Source organism: Thermobia domestica, chromosome 13 (genome assembly GCF_964235325.1).
Source record: "Thermobia domestica chromosome 13, izTheDome1.hap1.1, whole genome shotgun sequence".
NCBI lineage: Eukaryota > Metazoa > Arthropoda > Insecta > Zygentoma > Lepismatidae > Thermobia > Thermobia domestica.
Window position 1 is genome coordinate 98,668,561 of NC_137466.1, and position 13,303 is coordinate 98,681,863.

Consider the following 13,303-nt stretch of genomic DNA (forward strand, 5'->3'; position numbering starts at 1 on the left):
AATAAACTGGAGAAACATCAGTGAAACTTTCAGATTGAGTTCATATTGACGAAAACAGAAAAAGGTGTACATTGTGTATTAATGGGGGGCTTTAAGTATCGTTTCCTTCGACAACGAAAAATTTCCTGAATCCTATTGTTGACAACGTAACGGTGGAAATTTGCGCAATTTCAGCACTTCCCGTTTCTCGTTAGGGGGCCGCGGTGGCTCAGTGATAGAGCGTTCACCCCTGATGCTTGGGGTCCCGGGTTCGATCCCAGCCCCCGCCAAGTGAACTTTGTGGTGGACAAACACCGTGTGCTTGGGTTTTCTCAGGGTTCTCCCGTTTCCTCCCACTTTCTTCATTCCACCATTTCATTCATTCCTCATCATCACTGTCTCCTTTAGCCTAACCGGCATAACTGTGGGACGTACAACTCAAAGATTTTTCCCGTTTCTCGTTAATAAGTCAGAAATTACAGAGATTATCAACGATCTAATTCTTAGAAAAATTTGCGCAATGTCGTTGCACCGAATTCTTCAAGTATGGGAATCGTCATTCTCTTATGTAAGGTAAAGTCAGGATAAAAAGGGATTGCGTGAAGAGGGAGTTCGCGCAGGGGAAAGATGGGGGAGGGAAAGGGAGTAAGAGTTGTAATGAATGGAAAATCAGCAGATTTGCAAATAGGGTCGTCAGTTGAATTGATTTGTGGATAGAAGTTGTTCGCTGGGAAACATCTTCCACCTTTCTCGTGAAGGCTGCAAAATAAATACGTGGCCCTATATTTTCCCACAAATTCACAGGAAAATTATTGTTCAAATACTCAAAAAATGACGCTTCTTGAGCTAGATCATTGTCACAACTAAAATAGCGTTGTATTACATAGTTTACTGTAATGCTGGAAATTCCACTCACATATACAGGGTGTTTCAAAACAACACCGACAACATTTGGGAGGTGATCCCTGACACCAAGATAAGACAAAAAGTATAGACCAACCTGGGTGCACAAATGCTTCCTTTCGGAGTTACAGGCTCCCGAAATCATGAAAAAATGAACTTGTCCATAGCTCCAAAACTATGGGACCTATCGTAGTTGGGTCAGAACTTCACTAAGAAATTAGTATGTGCCATATCCAAATATTCATATTTCAGAATCCTGCGGCACTTCGGCAACAAATTTTATAGAGGTAGTTGGTAAGTACTTCAAATTATATGCCCGTAGCCAAACTCCCTCTATAAAAACTGTTGCGTGAGTACCTTAGGGTTATGAAACATGTATTTTTGGATAGCGTACATGTTAGTTCTTAAGTGAAGTCTTGACCCGACTACGGTAGATCCCATAGTTTTGGAGCTATAGACGTTTAAAGTTCATTCTTTCATGTTTTCTATAACTTGAAAAGGAAGCATTTTTTCATCCAGGTTGGTCTATACGTTTTGTCTTATCTTGGTGTCAGGAATCGCCTTCCAAACGTTGTCGGTGTAGTTTTAAAACACCCTGTATATGGGAAATGCAGTTATAACTGTTATGCCGATTATCGCAAATTAAGACGTAAATTTTGCGTTGGATTGACACAAAGCATTACGTAATGAGGCCCTGTACCTTCTGTCTGTAGTCAATAACTTCAATAACTGTAGTTATGAATTTTCAATTACTTCCCTCAATTGTCTGAAAAATACCGTCGTAGACCTAATGCTATTATGTCCAGACAGTAGCAACAGTCAAACTAATCTGGGGATGTAGTTTCTAAGAAAAGTGAGTTATCCTTATTTCCCACTGATCCCTATCATTCTCGTCTTTCCTATCGTTCGCATTAACCGAAATCCTATTTGCTTCCAACTAATATGAAATTAAAAAAAAAAAAAAAAACTGTTAGTCTATAGTAGGGTTTCTCACCCTGGAGGTCGCGAAGATAATCGGAAGAGATAAATGTTATTTGAATCTAATACCGGAATATATTTTAAAACAGTAATGAATTTTGTTCTGGTAGGCATATTTTCATTTTTTATACATACTATTAAGAACAACAAAAAATAGGTCTACTAAACATTTTCAACAGGTGCAGACTTGTTTAAAAATCAATTTAAATGAAAGAGGTACGATATGAAACTACTGAAAACTGCATATCTATCTATTGAATCTCCGCAATAGGTATATTAAAAATATCACAGAAATTTAAACCAGAAGTTATAATAGGGGTGTCTCTGGCACGAGAATGTGATAAAATAGGGATAGTGATAGCGATTAGGTTGAGAACCAAAAAAAAAATCTGTTCAATAAATTAGTGTAAAAATAGATCGACAAATTATCAAAGGTTTTTTATCACTGGCAAAATCTTGTTCACCTCAACCGTAGGTTGGTGGGCAACGGAAATTTTAATACTTCTCTCTCGCTTGGGAGAGCTGTTTTATACTTTGACAAGGCCTCTTCTTCGTAACAGCATCTAGATATTCTATCCTTGGTCTTCATCTTCCTAGTTTTCCTTCTGCCTTTCCCTCTATCAAGACGGTGATCCAATAACAACTAACAAGCAGCAGTGTCAGTGTACACCAAAGAAGGATTTTGGTTCGACACAGTGTGCACAACGTAAAAGTTTAAGTTTGAATTTTTGCATTTCTCCTCTCCATCAGTTCCCCACTCAAAAGCCTTAATATAATGAATGAATATTTGAAAATTGAAAGTGTTTAAGTTTTCAGATTTGCGAATGGAAATCTGGATAAGGGTTCGGCTCTTGGGTCTAGCCTTGAGCCCCTCCAAATAATAGAAAATATTTTTTGAAAGTTGTTTCTGTTCTCAGGACGTTACACAGATTAAAATTTGCAAGTTTTACCATATTTGAACAATTTTAAGTGTCATGCCCTTGTCCCCCCTTTGTATGTGGAAATGGAAAATTTTATTTTTTCGCATTTTTATTGTAGGCTGAAGAGCTATGAATCCTAGAAATTTCGTTCTAGCCACTCAACTCCTTGTAGGCTTAGACCCATGAGTCGAACCCTTACCGAATACTCTAGTTTCATTTTGGTTTTGTATTCCACAGACAGTCTTTTACATCCTGAGTATTATACTAACCCGTTAATCTTAACACCACTGCAGGTAGTCTACCAAGCAACGTTGATATTAATTTATTCTTATAGAAATATATGGAAATAGATTTTTTTAAAGAAGTTTTCATGTATTATGATCAATTTTGTGGATCATCTTCATCAAGGAACTCGGATTCCTAACTTTTGACATCCTGGCTAAAATTGATGAGGATCCATCAAATGATTCTTTTGAGATCCCGGACGAAAAAACGGACAGAGAATATATAAAAATTAGTTTTTGATAAACTAAATTCGTTTAAAAGGTAAAAAGAACAACATAAGAAATACAGTTGTTCTAATATATAAGAACAAACCATATAACTGATTAATAATGTAAATAAATAAGTATAAAATTATACAATATTGTCGAACACTTACTTGCATTCGTATTCTCGTAGGTTCTCAATCCGGCGTGTTACAAACTGCTTAACACGTTCCTCAATACATCACACCTGGGAGAGAATCTAGGTGGCAGCACGAACAACTCTATTAACACGTATCGAGAATAAACAAGATAAATTATGGCATTTTCATTAAGATTTAACGGTTAAGCTTATCGCTTATCTTAACTTACGTCGTTTTATCACTGAATCCTGGAAAAAGAATTTGTTTCATACTGATAACGTGCATACGTGATTCTATGTAGGATAGAAATGTTATGCAGCTATTGCAAATGTAACTTTCTGTTTAATCTAATGTAATTATAACGTAACTATTTTCGTTGAAAGAATTCCCCAACTTTCTGCGACTGCACCACTCTTCACATGCATTTTTGTTTGATTCTCTTTTCCTCTCCTGAAATAAATAAATAAACAGAATTGTTTTGATAGCATAGCCTGTATTATTAAGAAAAAAACTAGAAGCATGCCATGCCCGTTCTTTGCATGGGAGGGTTGGTTCAGGGTGAGTATTTGGACCCCTTTGTCTCTTAGAATAAGTATTTTAATGAAAAAGTAATGATAAAAATACAGAACATAATATACTTTTGGCATAAATTTTAAAACACCCTACCTCCACAAAATACGCTCTTTAATCAAGTTGATATTCTAAAAGAAAATAAATAAATAAATAAATAAAATGAAAAAAGAAACAGCTTGAAGTGGCTTCTAACTATGTTCCAAACGGCGTCATTTCAAACGGGTCAGCAGTTTTTCGAGCCCGAAAACTATGAATGGGCATTTCTATTTTTTTTATTACTTTAAATTTAAAAGAATAACATGTGAAATAAATAAACATACATGTTCTTTCTTTTATATACGGAATATTAACTGAATAAATGGATCTTGAAAAGTGTTTTAAGCTACATCCATTGAAAACGACCAAGCGATATGTTGTGACGTAAGCGGTGTCCAAGGCGATATTTTATATTCCATCCTTGGTTTTTACAGAAAATCTGTACGGCTCATGAAGTACTTACTATTATTATTTGCATGGAAGGCTCTCATATACTATCGAAAACAAATGAAAGCCCACAAGCAAAGAATTACTAAAGTAATTTCAAATGATTACATAAAAGGTAGGATGAATACCGTTAAAATAATAAAATGATTCAGATGTTAAAAATGTAGTTTTAAAGTAGGGCAAAGAAAGGAACAAATATATAAAATTCAAGTATATTTTTAGTCTATTTTAGATTATTTTTTTAATGCACAGATATGATATAGCTTTTGTCAATTCAATTATAAGGGCTCAATGGGAAATTCACGGTTAATGTTACTTAAATATTACTCTTGATAAGGGAAGAGCAACATTTGGGAAATATTTATATTTGTAGGAACCAAATATGTACTGTATGTCTAAGTGGAATTTAACGTAGAAATAAATGTGTCATTACCGTGCAGTTCTGCATACGGGAAGTACGCATTTTGGACGTTAAAGTAAAAATTAAAAAAAAAAAAAGTATCAGATATTGATCGCATGATACTAATAAGAAGAAGTGAGAGTATGAATGAAATAATTGGTATTGTGAAAAGAAAAAAAATATATACCTATATATATATATATATATATATATATATATATATATATAGTAACGTGGTCACAATTTATAAGTATGAAAAGGACATAGCTAGTGGTTCCCAGAAAGTAAACTGGAAGGAGGAAAGTGCACGCAAACTGAGTTCTGTAGTGGCTTGTGTAATGTGGGTTTTATTTCTATAGTTTATAGATTTTTATCTATACAGTAATTGCTAATAGCGCTGACCTCTTGTGCTTTCGACACTCTAGTTCTCACAAGGAAAGATCACGAAGTAGCTCCGCTGAGATCCGAACGAGGCAATTGTGTTTACATTCATAAGTTATAACTAGACGAATCCCAAAGTTATACGTGCCACCGGTTAGGATATCGTGAGTTAGCACATATTTTGTAATGTAAGGGGTATTAGCCGGCAGAATAGTTTGAACCGGGTCATTTGTTCAGAAATGGTTGGGTATGTGGAAACTCGGCGAACATGTATCCCATCATTTTCAACAGAACACTTTTTGGGGTAAAAAAAAAAAAAAAAAAAGTTTGCCCCAGGGTCTCCCGCAAGGTCCCAGACGGGGTCCAACTCAAAAGTTTCAAATGGCAAGGGGGTTAAGTAACACATCATTTGGAAGCTGTTGTGAAATGAAAGAAATTGAGTAAGTCTCGACTCTCTACGACAACCCTATTCAAAATGGAGAGGATCAAAATGTAAACAAAAACAATTGCAAAGTCCATGGCCACCCCTATAAATCGGAAATGGTGAGACAAATGTGAAAACAGGAAAGCACGTGTGACATTATTTTCAAAGCACAACGATTCAAAGTAAAGACGTCTTGTCCCAGTGCCCTAGCAGGGTTCCAGGGGGGTCTAACTCAAAGGTTTCAAATCGCAAAGGGGGGGGAGGTAAGTAACTGTGTTTGAAAATTGTTAAATAGAAGAAGATGGAACAAGTCTTCCACACACAACTAGGATGTCAAATCGTTCTTTAATTGTTACTTTTTCAATGTTGCCAGTTCCAAGTTGCTAAATAATTTAATTATAAACTTTCTGCGGTAATGACATACTAAGCTGGAGACTGAGATTTTACAAACAATGAAGTAAATAGAATTAAAGGTGGAATATTTTATTCATCGGAGTAATGAGGAGCGATGTATATTCTCTTGAATGTGTCGATTATTTAAAAAAAAAAATATTGGAAAGTGACACAAACAGTAATGTATTTTGACAACTTGTTAGTAAGGACACGTTGCGGTAATGACATTTAAGTAAAAACTTCATTTTTAAAAAATACAAAGAATATATGCTAATTCAAAAACCATATTGTAACGCTCGTAAACGTTCATGAGGAATATCAGGAGGACAAATATTGACATGTATTAGCTCAAAATACAATGAAAGCTTAATAGAACACGATTTTACCCCTAATCAAATATTCACCCATATAATCATTCCAGACACATCATATACATGCATATTGTCATTCTGTACGCAATAATCTGAGCATACGATAAAGTAATAACATACCAGAACGTCTTAAGAAATCATTTAAATGAAGAAAAGTGAAAGCAAATGTTTTTTTTAAAATTTTATTTCAGGAAACATTTTCAATCTACATCAATTTTGGGAAGTCACCTGCGATACTTAGTCCTAATATTCTTTAATTCTATAGTTATACAAAACAGATTACTGCTAGTATGCATCGAAAGAATGTCAACTGCTTTCCGTGTCCACATCATGGGAGACCTTAAGTTGACAAAACCAGACCACCACACAATATGACGTCACTAAATGTGGTAGTACGTTGAGCAGTGTTTGCAACTGATTTGGTGTCAACTTATTAATTTTATACTAGAATAACAGACTCGTAAAGAAACTATGTTAAAAAAATGATTATCTATTAATGAAATAATATACTTAAAGAGATATTTGTATACTTGTATGAAAACATACTATCTCCACACGCGAAATTTGATGATGTACTCCGCGAAAGATTTGTTGCCACCAAAAATTTGGAGATCCACAATATATAATTGACATAAAAATTAATGATAGCCCTACATCATATTAGTATGTGACAGGCCCGTATCCATAGCCCGGCCCTTTAAGTTTTTACTGGCCCCCTAAAATTTTCACGGTAGGCTTGACATATGATGATTAACTATAATACGTTTCAATCGGGACCCTCAAACTTCTATCGGGCTCCCCCTACATTTTTGGGCTGGCTACCGGCTTGGTATGTGATAAGTAACAGGACCGTAACTTGAGAAGGGAGAGGGCAACTGCTTCCCCAGGGAAGCTCCCCGCCGTTCGAAGGGCCCATTTTAAGACAAAATTTTCTTATTCCATATACGACATGAATATGAAATTATAAACGAAGCATCGAACAGATCCACTATATTATATAAACAAAACACACAAAAGGTAAATAAAACAAAAATGTGCCGTGGGCCCATTTCAGTCAAAAAAAAAAGTCTACCATTAGAGGCCCTAGCAATAATGTTTTTCGTATGGCTTTGATATTTGTCAATATTGTCCCCTTAATTAATTTCTCATCTATGGAACGGGCCCAGATGTGTAACTAACGACCCCGCAGACCTAGACGTGCGGAGGGCCCACAAGCTCCGGGGGCCCATAAAGAGTAAGAGAAAGATGGAAATAGGAAGCCCAAGAATTAGAAATACAACTTTTTCTAGAAGCACCAAATACGCTTATTAATGCTTACCCCCTCCCAAGAAAAAATCTAAGTTACGGCGCTGGATAAGTGGATGCAGGTATAGAATACATAAACACAAAAACTGTAATTTTATGATTAAACTGAATGACTGCGTGTGAATAAGGACTGTACTACTAATTTTTAAAATTTATATAACGTTTACTGTATGTAGAAAACGATGGTGCTGTCCTATTTTATGAGTTTGAATATGTAAAATTTACGAAATAAATATGTAATATATTTCTCGGGTTCTCTAGGATTACGGGGTCTAAAACTTACTAAAAAACAGAATTTTTGTAGGTGGAATGAGTTCAAGTTGCGGAAAGATAATTGATATTGATATGTGAGTAATTTGTGAACTGAATAGACTGGAAATGTCATGTGCGGAATGGAAAATTTTGCAATTACTATTTGCTATTAATTATAATGGACGAATACAACGTGCATTGCGGCGCTCTGACCCGACTTCGCTTGCTAGCGCTCGCTCATCAATACTGATTTATTTATTTATTTATTTATACAAGTCATGGCCATTACCGGCATGTATGGCCTTAAGCACGTCACGTTGGAGGGATGACACCTTCGGCGAGCACACAATCACGGTACAGGGAAGGATATAAAGAACGGATAAGGAAATTAGCGGCCTGGGGCCTGTAAATTAGATATCGTACCATCCCGGCATTTACCTGATGAGAATGAGGAAATCCCAGGAAAAACCTCATTTAGGATAGCTGGCCTGAAAAAGCTGTTACACTTTTTCGACCGACTGACCCTGCCGGAAATCGAGCCCAGGACCAAAGGCGAGACATTAGCGACTATTCAAGCTCATCAATACTGTCTGAAACTCTTTAGTTAGTGATATGCTTACCTTAAAGTAGATTAACCTCACAAACATTTAAGAAAACAGCAATGATTTTCAACAAAAAAATGCTTTCTCCCCGTAATCCGACACATGGCTAGTTTCCAAAGCACACACTGAGAAAAAAATTGTAGGTAGCGTACTTAAAAAGGTAGCTTACATGCGTAATTCCTGTAGTGTTTGGACGTAACGTACAGCAGACGTATAACTGAAAACGCGTTTTATAATACGTTCCGTATAAGTGTTCTATCTATACATAGTTTCCGTATGAAACAATATAGACGGTCAGTACCTCACATACAAATGGACGTATATAACATATAGCTGAAGAATGTAACATAGGTATATGCATGCGATATACGGAAAACTGTTACGTGTCAGACATCTTGCAATGGCATGATGTAACATCTAAGGACAGTGCGTATGTGTCATATGGATAACGTATGCTCCGTACTGATTTCTGTAGTAAGCAAGAGGATTCCGTGTATTTGTATATACAATATACCACTGTTCGAAGAACGGATTTTTCTCAGTGTGCAGTTCATAAGAATGCAATTATGTGGGTGCTGAATCTGTGGGTTCAGTATTTCTTGATAAATCCATTAAATGTTGTGCATGTAATCCCACAACAGAACACAGATATAGGTGGGAATTCTTGTCACTTAATGACCTTCCCATTTTAAGGCAGTAGTAAATGCGAAAATTGTCGATAAGTGATTCGACTACTTTGATTTTGCGAATAGTTCGTACTATGTGCGACGTTGTCAATGCAGCGCATAGGGTATGGTCGACGTCGATAAGCTAATAAAACGAAATACTTCAAAAGTTGAGCCAGTGGGTGCGTAAACGTGAACCTCGAGTAGCTTAGGTACAGGCTGCATAATTACTTTATTATATCAGTGTTAATGTGCATCCTTAAATTGGGATAGTGTAGCTTCCGCAGTTCAGATCAAGAATACGTGGACAAATTCATATTACTTTGAAACTCACATATCTTGATGAAAATAGTGTCATCATGTCTTCTAGACTTTACATGTGTTGACGTGTGCCAGTAATCCACCAGGAACAGGTAGGTCTAAAATTCAGGAGCGCTACAAGAGATACTCGTAATTGTTCAAAAAATAAATTTAAAAAAAAAATTCATTTATGGGTGCACACTTAGTAGTAGTAGGGTAGTAGTTTAGTAGTAGCCAGGCCCCGCTAAACTTTTTGTTGCCTCTCTAGACTTCAATACAAAATTTTATTATTAATACAAAGAACACAATTTAGATATTTATAAGATATCTTTTAATGACTTGGACCACCTAACATATTCACGGCCCCCTAAACCTTTGTAGCTGGTTTCGGGCCTAATAGTATAGTAATAGGCTAGTAGTAGTAGTATAGTAAGGCAGTAGTGGTAGTAGTTGAGTAGTAGTAGTAATAATAATATACTAGTAGTAGTAGAAGAGTAACAGTAAATAGGGTTAGGTTACGGTAGGTTCAGGCAGCGAAATAGTCATATGTCAAGTCCCTTGTGCATTAGTTTGCAGCCCTGCAGTAATGCCCCTTATGGAGAGTTTCATAGAAATGAAAGCAACATCTTATTGCTTGTTCATAGATGACTTACATGTTTTGCGCCTTAATTACTTAAACATTTGTCTTTTGTTCTGAATTAACACCTTTTACCTGTAAATTGTAATTTAAAAATGTCCACATATTCTTAATCCCGTTTCTGCCACTCCAAAGCACTTACTAAACCTACAAGAGTTCATTTGGTGCTAAAAGAAATTGATATATCATGAATGTCAGTACACTTATAAAATAGAATATTACTGAGGACGCAACACGAAATGAGATTTAAAAAAAAAAATCCCGGCGTTCTTCCCGCCTTTGATAGAACAAGCTGCAATTATTTATGCATTATTCAGATGCTGTCAACAGAGCTGCCTTGCTTATGGATACACTGCGCATGAAGCGCTCCAGGTTAGTAACGTCATTAAGTGACGTCATATGCTGTTGCTGTGGTTATGTCAACATAAGAACTCCCCCACATCATACTCGATTATAGTGCAATCGCATAGCGATTTTCGTTTGTTTTCTTTGATACAATGTTGGATAGAAATAGAACAAGTTCTAATTCACCACAGTTGTATCCAAGGATGTTATGAAGCCAAAAAACAACCGAGCATCGGCACGTCTGATTGGCTACTCTCGTTTCCGCCTTCGTCTGATTGGCTATTTTCGTTTCCGCCATGATTGTTGGCTCAAAACATTGCGATCCTATTGGGCGGAGTGGGCAGAGTAGGGGTGGCGAAACTGTGACGTATGGCTTCAAGATTTTGTTGTAAGGGCAGATCCTCTATTTTATAAGATCCTTGGTTGTATCAAATGTTGTAACCAACCCAAAAGTTGCATACAACTTGGTATCGTACACGTTCAAATACCACTTTGATGAAATATTTGACACAATATAAGATGGAATATTTGTACGTCTATAACGGGCTCAGAAATCTCAAACAGACGAAACTTCATAACTAAAACATCCTGCTGTCTCAGAAAACTGTCATTACAACTTTTTCATCAGAGATGACTGTGAATTTTTTGGGAAGCATGAAGTCAAAATGTTTTCTTTCCAGCCGAACTGCTTTTCTTAGAGAGTATAAAGTAACATCCAAGACCAACCCATCCTGATATCTTCTAGAAAGTCATATTTTTCGAATGCGCAAGAACAAAGTGGTAGGTGACACCATAGTCGTCTATCAGATTCGAAGTTACCCATAGTGCACCAATTTTTCAAAAGCACAATTTGTCGTGCTTGATGTCGTATGCAATACTATACGAAATCTTTTACTCTTGTGCCAATATTTGCATATGAACTTCTACACCATTCCAAATTTCCTTCTGAAAGCTTAGTTCGATTGTTGACTCCATTTGCTAGTAATTCTTTGTTGCTATCTTCCCTTATTTTCACATCGATCACACTAGAGCGAAGTTTAAAAAGTAGCATAGAAAACGCGTTGCCGGGTGTCATCTTATAATTCCCTGAAACGTCTTACACCTTCCTTTCTATTCCCATCTTATTTCTTGTTTCACCAAGGCACGCAATCAATTTCAAGTTATCTTGGGAACTCCGAAGTCTTTAAAGATACTATACTATCTATTTTAACCAAATAGTAGTATCTCTTAACAAATGGATGGATTCTGCACCAGGACAACGCACCGGTCATAAGGCTCTGTGGGTAAGGCATTTTTTGTAGGGCGGCGCGGTGGCTCAGTGGTAGAGCGTTCACCTTCGGTGCTTCGGGACCCTGGTTCGATCCCAGCTCGCGCCGTGTGGACTTTGTGGTGGACAAACACCGTGCTCGTGGTTTTTTTCGGGGTTTTCCCGTTTCCTCCCACTTTCTTCATTTCACTCATCTCTTATCAACACCGTCTCCTTTAACCTAACCGGCATATCCATGGGACGTTAAACTCAAAGATTTCATTTTTTTTTTTTTTTGTACATGCATCATTGTCATAAAACATCATCCTACTAACTGAATCTGGCATCCCCCTTCACCAGATTTTTCTTTTTCCAAATGGATTATTGTGTAATGATTTGAGTCAAAGCAATGCAAAATTTGCGATTTAATTTCCGGTAATTGATATAGTGCTATTTCAGTTGCGCTGGGAACAGCAAATTTTACTAATACTGTTAGGGAATGGCCCCTGAGACGAAATTGACCTCAAGGGAACATGTTTTGCCTCTGTTGAAGAAGTCCAGCCGAAAACGACATATATCCTGAGTGCACAGACAGAAAGTTACTATCAACAATGACAGTAGCTAATGCATTAGTGTGTGAATGCAGAAGGGGATTACACCAAATGTGATGACCACTAGTAACGACACGTGCTTTAATTTCTTGGAAAGTTAGGGAATTGGAGAGGTTGAGCTTTTTTGGTCAGATAATCTTGTGAATACCGAAAATAATAATGATATAACTTGATTTATCCTAAAATAAGTGTTAGGGCGCTTGCCCCTTTTCCTTCTAGCGTCGTCACTGATGACCATAGAAGGCAGGAATGTGTTAAGTACTAGGACCAGTGTTGGGTAAGTTACTTGTAAAAATGTAACGCGTTACAAGTTACTTTACTTTCTCTTAAAATGTAACGCGTTAGTAACTCGTTACTTGCATCAAAAAAGTAACTGTTACTTTACTTCGCAAGTAACGCGTTACTAACGCGTTACTTTTAGGTCCGAAACTTTGAATATATGGAAAAAATCTTATTAGTTCAGATTTCCGTACTGCTATTACTACCGCTATTATTATTATTATTATTATTATTATTATTATTATTATTATTATTATTATTATTATTACACGTTCTGAATCGATTTATGTAAATGCAAGGACAAATTTTTACTTGACAACTATATGAACATTTTAATGTAATGTAACATTGACTAAAATGCCATACTGCGTTACTCGTAGGGATGGGCACGAGTGAATTCGAGCAGTTTTCTTTGAAACTCGATTCGACTAGAAACAGACATCTTTGAGCCAGAACTCGGCTTGAAAAATTTCCTCCAACTCGACTCGAATTCGGGTCGAGTTTCGAGTCGAGTCGAGTCAAATCTGGTGTATAGTTTCGAGTACTCTCTTCAAGTATCTTACATAGACAACATAATTATTATCAATGGTACTACTACTACTACTACAACTTCTTTTTCTTCTTCTTC

At 36.4% G+C, this 13,303-nt stretch overlaps 2 protein-coding genes across 2 annotated transcripts in view; one reads left to right on the top strand and one right to left on the bottom strand.

The window, feature by feature from the left end:
* The window catches only part of LOC145668380 (uncharacterized), a 51,973-nt gene extending 48,427 nt beyond the window's left edge, over window positions 1-3,546 (bottom strand). Inside the window, exon 1 of the mRNA XM_081736168.1 lies at window positions 3,442-3,546. The gene's annotated coding sequence lies outside the window, so the exon portion shown is untranslated. The remainder of the gene's footprint in view (window positions 1-3,441) is intronic.
* Exd2 (Exonuclease 3'-5' domain-containing 2) overlaps window positions 1-13,303 on the top strand; it is a 95,878-nt gene that overhangs the window by 37,068 nt on the left and 45,507 nt on the right. The window lies entirely within an intron of this gene.